This window comes from Amblyomma maculatum, chromosome 1, assembly GCF_055883805.1.
Source record: "Amblyomma maculatum isolate TAMU_Amacu chromosome 1, ASM5588380v1, whole genome shotgun sequence".
NCBI lineage: Eukaryota > Metazoa > Arthropoda > Arachnida > Ixodida > Ixodidae > Amblyomma > Amblyomma maculatum.
This window is the reverse complement of record NC_139344.1, coordinates 153,647,863-153,660,107: the sequence shown is the minus strand read 5'-3', so window position 1 is coordinate 153,660,107 and position 12,245 is coordinate 153,647,863. Positions and strand designations below refer to the sequence as shown.

The 12,245-nt window shown below is 45.9% G+C and overlaps 2 protein-coding genes and 1 long non-coding RNA gene across 9 annotated transcripts in view; 2 read left to right on the top strand and 1 right to left on the bottom strand.

The window, feature by feature from the left end:
• The window catches only part of LOC146204650 (uncharacterized), a 116,561-nt gene that overhangs the window by 55,128 nt on the left and 49,188 nt on the right, over nucleotides 1-12,245 (top strand). The gene's annotated exons all lie outside the window — the stretch shown is intronic.
• Nucleotides 1-12,245, bottom strand: part of LOC146204652 (queuosine 5'-phosphate N-glycosylase/hydrolase-like) — a 44,299-nt gene that overhangs the window by 27,500 nt on the left and 4,554 nt on the right. The gene's annotated exons all lie outside the window — the stretch shown is intronic.
• Nucleotides 248-11,553, top strand: LOC146204653 (uncharacterized). Its single transcript, XR_014703992.1, has 2 exons — nucleotides 248-982; nucleotides 11,273-11,553. It is a non-coding gene; the product is annotated as an uncharacterized LOC146204653 (long non-coding RNA).

Genomic DNA, 12,245 nt, shown 5'->3' with positions numbered 1-12,245 from the left:
ATGCAACAGTAAGATGCACTGCCTTGATCTAGCAATCTTTTTCCACCTCAAATGAGAATTCAGTGTACTCACCACATTTACAAGTATTACAAGGTCCTTACTACCCATCCGGTTAGCCCCTGAATTTACATCTCCAAAATGAGAGGGCATGTGCTGCACTTACCATATTTGCTAAATATGCACTCGGGCACAACAAAACACAGTGCCTTTCAGGTCTTGCAGGCATGCGCTATGTTCATCTGTCAAGAAATGTCTAAATACTTGCGTGTCTAGTTAGAAACAGACCCCTATTTCACAATAACTGGGCCAACTAAAAAATGTTAGGAACTCGCACAAGCCGCACAGTTTCATGCTCGCAGAATAGCAGCGATGTTCTTCTACCAAGCACATATATGACCAACTGCTTATTTCTGTTATCTGAAACTGCTTCCCCAAAAAAAATCTTGGCTCTTCAGTAAAACTTCCCATCATGTCAGAAAAGAAAGAAATGAAGCACCATACAACACTTCCTAGCTGCACCATAGAACTGAGCAGAGTCCACTTTTATTTTTTTGGTTAAGTTGTTTTTCTTTTTTAGATACGAAATGGCTGCGCTATTCCAAGTTTGACATTGTGTCTACTCCTATCTTCGTCCAGGTTGGATCGATAGTATGTATAATTGAATCGATAAATAAAAAATGAAGCTAGTGTGACTTGATGAAAATAATGCTCAGCACTTTCTGCACATTGGAAAGTACAAAACACTAGCCATGCAACAATGACTAGCATCTCACAACAAGTAGGTTTTCAAGGATATTGTGTACGTTTTTATATAGGAGTGTCTTGCACTTTTTTTTTTTAGGTGAAGATGCAATAGGTGTGCAGCAGCAAAGAAAAAAAAATGGCAAGAGCATAGCCGAAGATGATGATGGTGCCATGGTCAGAGAGAAAGTCGAAACCTGAAATGGTGTCACAGGAGCACGACGAAAGAACAAATTCTGTGGTACATAATGAGCTGTGAATGGCGACCCTGGCCGTGCAGGCGGTCAAAGCCGAAAGACACTGCACATTATGGTGTGAGAAGCGAAAGCACAGATAATGATGTCCTCACTTTTATTAGCTTGTGCAGTTTCCTACACATCACAGATACAGTAGCACCAGTATCAACAAGAAACGGCCCTCCACCGCTTCAAGTACATTTGTAGGAACAATACGTGGCCCTACATTTGTTGACATAATCGCAGTTCTTGCCTCAGACAGTAACTAGTTTTCCTGGGGCAAAGATGCAGCAAAGAAACCGAGTGGCGTTATGAGGATGAAGGCGAGTAGGCAGGTGGTGAGTGGAGGTGTCAAAGTTGTCTGCAGGACAGACGTGACCGGGGCTCAGGAGGCGCGTAAAGGCAGGCACATCTGCAGGTGGCGACAATGACGCACAATGTGACCAGAAACTCTGCACGCATAACAAATAAGAAGGTTGTCATATGTGCGCCAGAAGTCCACACAAAAAGGGGATGGCTACGTAAGAATGAAGGCGGTAGGCTACAATGGAAGGCGGAACGGGATAAACATGTCTGACCAGATCTGACGTTGCCATACATGAGCGTTACCGCAGCAGGAACCTGCAGATTAATGAATGGCAGCACTTCAGACACTTGCTCGCAAATCAGCCTGAAAGGTCATGGCCAGGCTAGATGGAGATCCCCAAATGTTCTTAATTAGGAGTAGCTGTTATGTCACCTCCCCAATCGCAATCTTTAAACTGGTCCAGCAGCAAGCTGCTGACGGAACTAAGCTGGAAAGTAATTCAAAGTGCACAGAAGGTGGCTGAACCAGAATGCGCTGCTTTGCTCCTGGCAAAGCATGAATATATTGGCAACAGTGATAGGGTTTGGGGCAACAACATCTGGACTGCGTCAGCCTTGATGTTTTTGAGAATGCGCTTTATCCGATCCATCTCTGGCTGGAGACTTCTAGATGTGTACACAGGTTCACAATGTCTTCAGTATAACTGGTGAAGGATCCTTGCAGCTGGGTTTAGGCTCACAAGTACTGTTTGGAACACAGCTTTTGTATGCAAGAGCGGCCAAAGATCTAAGAAAAGGCGCGTTTAAAAGCAGACTAGGTGGTGAAGTTTGCTTTATGGTTTCTGCTCTACAAACTGGCAACGCCTGTCACATAAAACACCATGTTGTTCAGCTTCCCAGCGTCGCCTCCCCGGTTGTGGATGCTTAACCGCTTGTAAGAGGGAAGCCAATCCTATGTATCTTGGTCATTGAACCCATTGAAAATGGCAAGGTCCCACTATCGACATCAAGGTCCCTAGATGCCTATCTTAATGTTTAGCCAGCTGTGGCTACCTAATCCTTGAAAACTTCATCTCATTCGCACACTTCATTTTCTGCTGCCCCTTGCTACACGAAGTCAAGAATGTAGCGCAAAAATAAGAACAATGGACGAAGAAGGACACATAAGGCGATTGACTAGCGCTAGTCGATCATTTTATATGTCCTTCTTCGTCTGTTCTTTATTTTTGCGCTAAATTCTTGACTCCATGAATCATTAACTAGCCCGGCAGCAAGCTACACTTGGGAGGGAACGGATAAGGTTTGCCACACGAGGGAAGGTGTACGAATTCAGGATCTCTGAACAGAATAGATATTCAGTTTTAAGCGACGAAGGCGATCTTAGTCTAGAAGCAATGAGCGATAATTTCAGAGCCATTGATAATGAGTGCATGGCAGAGGTAGGCAATAGGATAATTAGACACGCTACCAGTAAACTACCTAAGCAGACGAAATATCTGATTATGAAATGGCAAGGCACGAAAACCTCCATTACAGCGGTCAGGATGGAACTGGCAGAGATGTTAAAGGTACTCAGTGAACGTAATTTGTTCGACGCAAGGAAGTATATTACTGAGAGAATAGAGCACGCTCTAAAAAAACAGTGCTAGCCTGAAAGAGGTGAAGGGGAAATTCATCATCATCATCATCATCATAAGCCTGACTATACCCACTGCAGGGCGAAGGCCTCTCCCATATTTCTCCACTTAACCCGGGAAATTAAGTAGGTGAAAATCCGATGTATGCATGCCAAGGTAGCCGAGGAGTTCTACACTGATCTGTGCAGTAGCCTAGTAACGAGGCTGATAATGAGATTAGCAATAGTTAAGAGCAATCAGACGTTCCGTCAGTGACAAAGGAAGAGGTTAAGAAAGCTTTAGAAGCTATGAAAAGGGGGAAAGCAGCTGGGGAGGCTCAGGTAACTGCAGATTTGTTGAAGGACTGTGGGGATATTGTGCTTGAAAAATGGCCATCCTGCACATGCAATGTCTGGACATTGTCACCGGAGTTTTGGAAGAATGCTGACATTATTTTAATCTTTAAGAAAGGGGATGCTAAGGACTCGAAAAATTACAGACCAATCAACATACTACCTGTTGCGTATACGGAATTTACTAAGGTCATTGCTACTACAGTTATATATATTGAACTTGAAGGGGATCACGAAATAGTTAGATACCTAGGCAATTTCATATAAAGCATACCAACAGATGAGGCTCTCTATAACCCAGAAGCATGAATATGGTACATGTATGGCAGCGGTGCGTTGCCTGCCGGCAACACACTGCTCACCAAGGGTGCGGCGATGACCCACAAGGCGTACACACGCACTGAATGTCACCTCCCACCTAGTGCCGAAAAGGAGAGTACACTGGGCACACTTCCAAATGCCGCTTCGCAGGCGCCGGAAATCTTGGCAGGCAGCAGCTGCCAAGACTGTACAACCCGGCTCCATGCATGAAAAATGATCGTCGGTGAGCTGTTAAAACAATCCTTTGGAGGGCACGACACGCAATTCGATGGACATGAACAACGCTGCTAAACTTTAATGTGGGATTTTCAGGGGGATATTTTGAGAGTTCGATATAGGAATATGATATATGTGCATTTGATATATCTGGGATCAAATATAGAATCAGGGCAACCTTAGACTTTAATCAACCAAATGATCAGGCAGGCCCAGCCAAGGTGCACTGTACCTCCACCACCGGTGTGCTGCCATCGTTTAGACTATGACGACCCTTATAGACCAGAATACGGAGGGTAAATTGATCGCCGCCATTTTGAGCGCGCTGTAAGGGTACCTAGAGGTGCTGCAGCGAAATGACTGCTCTGCACTACCAAACGAGGTGGCCATGGGTATTCATAGCACTTACGCCTTTACGTTTCTTTGAAGTTTTCACAACTTGCTGCTCACAAAATCGTCAAAAGTGCATTTCTGCCTCATGGCAAGGCTGTTCTCCACATCTCGCAATGGCAGAGGCAAGCACAGCGTCCACAAGTGGAGCGACTGGTTCGGTTAAGTGCATGGTACCTTTCTATGCGAAAAATACTACGGTTGTGACTTTTCCACTTTGATTTGCATGCCCAATAATATGCCACATATTACCAAGACCTTTGCAGTACGCAATATATCTTACCCTCGCGTGGTGTCTGCAAAAATTTGTTGCAGTCCGCACCGCACAAACAGGTGGCATGCCGCAAGTGCGAGTAAACATGTCTCATTTGCTCCGATTCCCTGATGTCTCCGTTTTCATTTCAGCAAGGAAGTGCCTTTTTTTTTTTAACAGCCATGATAAGCAATGCCAACCAGTCACAAAAATAAGACCTTGATATCTCCTGTTTGGTTGATGTGCTGCTGATTCATTCTTCAACCCTGCTGGAACGAAAAAACAAAACAAAAGAGACACCGGGGAATCATCGCCAGTGAGAAGTATTCACTCGCAGTAGCGGCATGCGGTCTGTTTTGTGAGGTGTGGGCTGCGGCAGATTTTTTGCAGTCACCACGCAAAGGTAAAACATATTGCGGACTGCAAAGGTTTTGCTTGTACATGGGACATTACTTGGGGGTGCAAATCAAATAAGAAAAGTCACAGCCATAGCAAGCCTGCATGCAACGGTACCATGCGCTTATAGGAACTACTCGCTTCACTTGTGGACACTGTACTTGCCTCTGCCCTCGCAAGATGTAAAGAATAGCCTTGCTGTGAGGCAGAAATTAACTTTTGACAATTTTATCAGCAGCCAGTTCTGAAAACTTCAAAGAAACATAGAAGCACTAGAGCTAGACACCCACGGCTGCCTCGTTTGACAATCCAGAGCCATAGTTTCGCTGCGGCACCTATAGATGGTGCTAGAACGCTCTCAAAATGGCAGTGTTCAATTTACCCTCATTGCTCTGGTCTATAGACCGTTTCAAAAAGTGGTCATGGGAGCTGCCATATTGAATACTGGGCTGTGCTGCTCGCACAGGAGAAGTTGAGAATTATCTCTTCCAAACCCGCCCCACAGCCCAGTCAAACCAGTTTCGCCGAGGCTCGTGAAAAGGCCTATAGCACAACATGCCACTGCCCTGCTGCACTTCTCACAGTCACCTAATCAAATTGCATCGAACCGCATTTCTTGTACCTGGCGCAATTAATGGCCCAATACAATTAATGTTAAGCAAAAATCATGTTTTGCTAAATTTTATGGCACAATAACAAGGCATCAAAACATCATGGCAAAACATCAAGTTTTGGAGTTTTGGAACAATATTGCGTTTTGGGGCAGGATGGAGCAGAATGAAGCAGTTTGGAGCAGAATGAAGCAAACGGAGTGAATGGAGCAGTACTTCCACACTGCAGGTAACAAAGCACTGGATGTTGTCGGCGAATGTGTCTGCTTAGGACAGGTAACAACCGCAGATCCGGACCATGAAAGGGCAATAACTACAGGTTTTCCCCCGAATTTAATCCTAGTGCTAGTGCAAATAATCTGAGCGCTGACTGATATAGTCTGCGTGCCATGTAATTTAATTTGAGTGCTAAGCATTTAATTAAAGCGCCAGCATATTTATTTTGAGCGCGAGCTCAAATAATGCCAGCGCCAACTAATTTACTCTGAGTGCCAAAGCAATTAATACAAGCGCTGGCAAATTTAATCCGTGTGCAAACCAACTTAATCCATATGTGGAAAATGAATGCAATAGATGGCTCCAAAGCACGAAACATGAATTCCAGAAATAAATCGAAATTGAGATAATCTTTCAGACAATGCGCCAAATCAGCGAAGCGTCAACTTATAGGATAGCCTTAAATCAGTATTATGAAAAACATTGCCTTGATGCAAGTGTTTTAAACCTAATGTCTCCCAGAAAATAAAATTAAGCACTGCTGTTTGGGTTGTAAGCTCTGCTGTACATAGTTACAGCCACTTTGCCATGTCACAGCCAGACTGAATGCAACGGTGTGCGCTCTCTATTTCCGTGGTAGTGGCCGTGTAAAATTGAGAAAGCGGTAAAATGAGATATGTTTCTCTGGCTCCATATCTTCTTGCCTGAACCAACTCTGCTTTATGCTAATCCTTCTTTTCTGTTAGTGGCGTTGAATCATTATTAGAAACACAAATACATTTCTGCACCGGTTGCCATTTCGTAAAAACAGCAGGCTGTCGAGTGAAGGCCGAAATGCCATCGGCATGCAGATTCAGTGCATATGACAACCCATAATAAGCAGTGCTTGACCAGCCGATTAGAAGATGACAGTCATATTTATTCACTTGTCATAAGTCTAAACTAAAAGCTGCAAGAGGTGTGTCATAAACTGCAGTTTTTCAGCTGCGCGTGGTTCTTGGTTTTTTGCACGATACAAGAACAAAGCGAAATAGTGCATGCAGATGTGACACCTAAGCGTCGCATGGTCTGCGAAGTGATCTCAATTTCGATTTATTTCTGGAATTCATGCTTTGTGCTTTAGAGCCCTCTACCGCATTCATTTTTCACATATGAATTAAATCCGCTGGCGCTTGTATTAACTGCATTGGCACTCTGATTAAATTGTTTGGCACTGTCATTATTCGAGTTAGCGTTCGGATTAAATACACTGCCGCTTTTATTAAATGCCTGGCACTCAAATTAAATTACACGGTGCGCAGATTGTATCAGTTGGCGCTCAGATTATTTCCGCTGGCACTAGGATTAAATTCAGAAGGAAAACCTGTAGAACAAGTCTAGGATGGAGCGCATTTGGCAAGTTCTCGCAGGTCATGACTAGTAGCTTACCGGTATAACTCAGGAGAAAAGTAAATAACAGTTGCATCTTACGAGTACTCATCTATGGGGCTCAAATGTGAAGGCTAATTAAACGGGTTATACTTAAGTTGAAGTAGATGCATAGAGCTACGGAATGGAAAATGGTAAGTGTAGTCTAGAGATAGGAAGCATGCAGAGTGGGTCCAAGAAATCAACTCTAAATAATGACATTCTAGTCGAAATCAAGAACAAATGGCCACAAGCAGGACATATATTGCAAAGAGAGGATAACCGATGGTCGCTAAGAGTAACAAATTGAATTCCAAGTGAAGGCAAGCGTGGCAGGGGGCGGCAGAAAGTCAGGTGGGTGGACGAGGTAAGTAAGTTTTCAGGGGTCAAGTGGGTGCAGCTAGCACAAGACCGGGTTAACTGAAGGATTATGAGAGAAGCCTTCGTTCTGCATTGGGTATAGTCCAGCTAATGATGATGATGATGATGAGCTATGGACGAAAAACCGCACGGCAACAAAGGCTCCTTTATCGCAGAAAACCTGGATTAAAAAAAAATCTTCCCACCAGTTGAACCAAACTCATTAAAATGGCCAATTTGCCACCACTCTGAAATGAATGGCCGTGCAGCATAACTTTTGGGATCTGCACTCACAAAATCAATACTGACATGTACATTTCACTTGAGAAATCAGTCGCTAACGGTGACACCAGCATTTCATCTCTCCTCCTGAGTACTCCCTGCCACTCTAGATACTGCTTGTGTAAAAAGAAATATTGCTCACATGTCGTATTGTCTACGAAGAGGCTTCACAAATTCATAAAACATTTAGGCTCCAACGCCTTTAAATTAAACTGCGCACGCTCTTTTCTCTCTGCGCGTGGAGGGGCAGCTGAACTGCGCATGTGCAAAGGTTATCGCGGTGCAGGACTTGCACTTTTGAATGCAGCAAATTAAACCAACTTAGCGTTTTTTTAGGTATAAGTCACAGAAGAAAGGTACAAAAAGATGAAATTTCTAAATTTTTAACAACATAACTAAGACCCTGAGCTTCAGGCCCTGCGTGACCACCCCCGTGCCCTCCGTCTGCAGCTCGTGCCTCATCCGCTTGTGACCGGATTGCTCTGGTGCGACTTGTCATCGGCTCTACCGCGTCCATCCATCCCGGGGGTCTTTCCTCCTGCCATTTTCCATTCCCTTCACGACATCTGCCATCCCAGCATCAGAGCCACATGGTGCCTCATTACCCAGCGGTACGTCTGGCCAAACATTAGATGTTCGCCAGTGGGCCCGCTCGTGTCTTGCTTGCCAGTTAGTCAAAATGACTCACTATACAAGGACTCCGCCCCAGTCTTTCCTGCCACCTGGTTGTTGCTTTGACCACGTTCACCTTGATTTGGTTGGACCACCACCTCCATCTAATGGCTGCCGGCACATTCTGATGATGATTGACCGCTTCACTCGTCGGCTCGAAGCAGTGCCCATTCTGGACATTACTGCGGAAACAGTTGCCAAAGCCTTCATTTCAGCATGGATTTCCCACTCTGGCTGTTACCACGGATCGTGGCCGCCAGTTTGAATGCATCCTCTTCACTTCCCTTACCTGTCTGCTCGGCACTAAACACTGCCGCACCACAGCATACCATCCTTGTGCCAACGGCATGGTTGAGCGGCGCCATCGTCAGCTCAAGACTGCCCTCATTGCTCGCCTAGATCGCGAGCACGGGGCTGGTCACCTTCCTGTGGTGTTTCTTAGCCTACGAACCATTTTTCGTCACGACCTTGGCTGTTCGGTGGCCGAAGTCATCTCTGAGACTTATTCGTTCCTTCGGCTTCCTCGTCCCAGCCCCTGCAGTACCTTTAACGCCTCTGGGACTGCATTCAACACCTAAACCCAGTCCCACCTCGATCATCTGACCGTCAGATCTTTGTGCACCCAGACCTTGCTTCCTCGACACATGTTTTTCTAAGGCTAGACACTGTAAAGGCGCCTCTTAGCCCCACCCTATGATGGCCCGTACCGCGTCCTCAACAAGACCACAAAGTCAGCGACTATCCTGCTGGATGGTCGTGAAGAGGTAATCTCCCTGAATCGCCTTAAACCCAAATACATGGAGACACCTCCCCAGGAGCTCCACTCGGATGTTGCTGTCTTATCTGTCGACGTGCCTGCCGCTGAGGCCATCCCTGCCCCGTTGGCGCGTACATTTCGCCGCTCCATTTGGTCGGGGGGCCCTGTAGCGCACAGCGCCGCTGTAAAGCGGAGGCGCTAAGATAGGCGTTCACACCAGCAAAAGAAGAAAATAAGGCTGAACGACGCGTGCTCAGTGAGCAAGCACGGCATGGGCTGTTCGGTTCGAGAAGCCTGCCACGCTGGTCCTCTTGTTCTGGTGCTCTGCTACAACGCCGTAAATTCCTTACATGCTCTTCACTGCAGGATACTTTCTGCCGGCTGCAAATATACACAGAACCAGCACTCCACTGCTTCAATAAAATGCTGCATTAGGCTTGGGCACTGCCAGCTTCGACAATAAAGGAAAGAAGGCCACGGACACAAAGAAAAATTTAAATGAAGCTGAACCATGGCACAAGGATCAGAATTCCCCGCAAAGTAATTTGAGATGCAGATCAAAAAGCTGCACAGAAGACTGTTCTTTGCCCGCAGCTGCGAGGAGGGCTATCAAATGCAGGTGCCGTATTCGGTTCGAGGTCGAGCACAGAGACTGGCATTCAACAAAAACAGTATGGAGCTCCTATCGGGATGGAGTCTGATGACGATTTACGACCTGCGGGAAGTCGGCGCAGCCGTGGGCGAGCTGTGTACCACGGGCGTACTGGTACCCCATGACGGGTAGGCGAGCCATGATAATTCGCCCCCTTGTGTTTCCTCGCGACTGCGGCGACAGGGATTTCAGCAGAACGAGTCAGAGTACGGCCTGCATGCGGGGCCCGCTCGGCATAGGGGGTGGCCTTCCTTGCTTTGGCAGCGGCACCAGGAGTGGAGTCCAACAACCCAAGTCCCGACCCCTGCCCTGATTCCTGTATTACATGGGCCTGCTGAAGGACCAGCCGTGCGACTCCAATCGGGAAAATGGCACCCAGGTGGAGGTCACGATTAAGGGAGGAGGGTGTTGGAATTTTAGATTCCCCGCGCCCGCACGACACGGCGAACACCCCCTCTGTCTCCCTCACGGGGATACCTCAGCTCTCTCCTTCCCCTGAAGCAGTGGCAGAGAGGGCAGGGGCGAGAGAACTGGCGTAGCGTGCCGGGCGGCCCCTCCTTCCCCCTACCCTCTCATATCAATGCACAGCATCTCATCCGGGGGAGACGACGCCGCGACGCCAGAGCGCGCGAATGCTGCTATGACCAAGGATAAAAATTGGGCACTCCCAATAAACAGCCCAGTCCGGTGGCTCTGCCTCAGTGTTTCGTTCTTCCCTGCCACGGGTGTGGTCAGAGCTAGCGGCGGGGCGTTCGGTTCTGAGCACAGAGCCAGAGTCCCGTGAGAACCCCCACAAGGTGTTGGTACATGTCTCCTTGACGTCAGCTCCGGCATCCACTGCAGTGAAGAGCAAGCACAGAGCAACGCCAGGGTTCAAAGCGATCGCTGAATGGAAATGTTTTTTTTTTTTTTTTTTCATCTAAAGCACAAATTAGATTAAGCTCTAAAAAATAAATGCCATTGAATGGTACTGTGTCATGTAATATTTATATATATATATATATACACATATATAACTGCAAAAAATTTGCACATTTAAAGCGGACAGTGCCCAGGCCTAAAGCACCATTGCACTCAAGCAGTGGACTGCTAGTTCGCAGCCAGCAGAAAGTGGGCTGCTGCGATGAGCAGGCACAGAGCAACACCGTGGCTGCCTGCAAAGGCCCAACTTGAGAAATTATTTTCTCACTTAAAAGCACCCTGATTAAACCTTCAGAATTAAATGGCAATGAATGGCTGTGCAAACTAGTATCTTTCATATTTTTAATAGGGCCACTTCATTACATAACTGACGAAGTATAAACCTTAATAAGGTAATTTTCTCGGATTTAGAATATTTTTGCAGGTGCACCTTACATTGTTTGATCTCATTTATAATGTTTTTGCAGGTGCACCTTAAGTTGTTTGATCTCTTTTATAGGCTTTCTGTCTTCTAAAACAGTTGGAGAAATAGATTGAGTATTATAATAGTAATAATTGGTTTACAGGAAAGGAAAAGTTTTTCCGTGGACACCTAAATCGCGCTGCAAGGGAAGGAAGATGGGAGCGAAAGCGGAAGGAGAGAGGCCCCATAGTGGAGTGCTACGAAGTAATTTTGACCACCTGGGGATCTTTAACATGCATTGACATCGCACAGCACACAGATGCCTCTCCGCTTTGCATCCATCGAAACGCAGCTGCCGGCAGTCGGATTCGAACCCAGGCACTCTGGAACTCAAGTCTAGTGTCTAGTACCATAAGAATATAAAATTTGATAAACATTTCAAAATTTCAGCTTTTTGTACCATATTTTACGATTTATATTTGAACCAATATAAGGCCGATCGCTCGCGATCCGCCTCTGCTTTTTTTTTTTTTTTTTAGGAGGAGGAGTAATGCCCCCTGATGTTCCCGAGATTCTTAGGTGGTGCCTGGGAGAAAAAGACGCTGAAGTCTGCTCGCGCGCTCTGTGCGGAGCACTGGCTGCTGGTACAGCTTCTCCCTGTCTTTTAGGCACGTCTAGCTCTATTGTCCGTGACAATATTTTATGATTTTTATTTGTACAAAAATAAGGCAGAGTTTGTTTATTTCCTGCACATCAAAAGAACAATGCATTTTATTAATATGAAAATGTTTGTTTATAGTGATGCATCAAAAAGGTAATTCTTTTACAAATTTATCTGAGTGACTAGGTTTTGCTATCAATTACAAACTTAAAAGAGTATAGACCACCTTCACTCTGGCTACGTCATGAAGATGCGGTGGCGCTGTCGTAATTACAGACTTTCGCGTGGTAGGAAAAACAATGCTTCAGTTGCTTTCGGCTACTGTGATTGTGTGATGGTTTGCTGCAGCCGAAAAAATAAAAAACAAAGCACCATGCTGACTAGTTGCATCACCGTGGCATGTACTGGAAAATAAAGAACGCAAAGTTTAGTAAGCTTGCACAGGTTTCTTACGGACGAAGGTCGCCGTCAACAC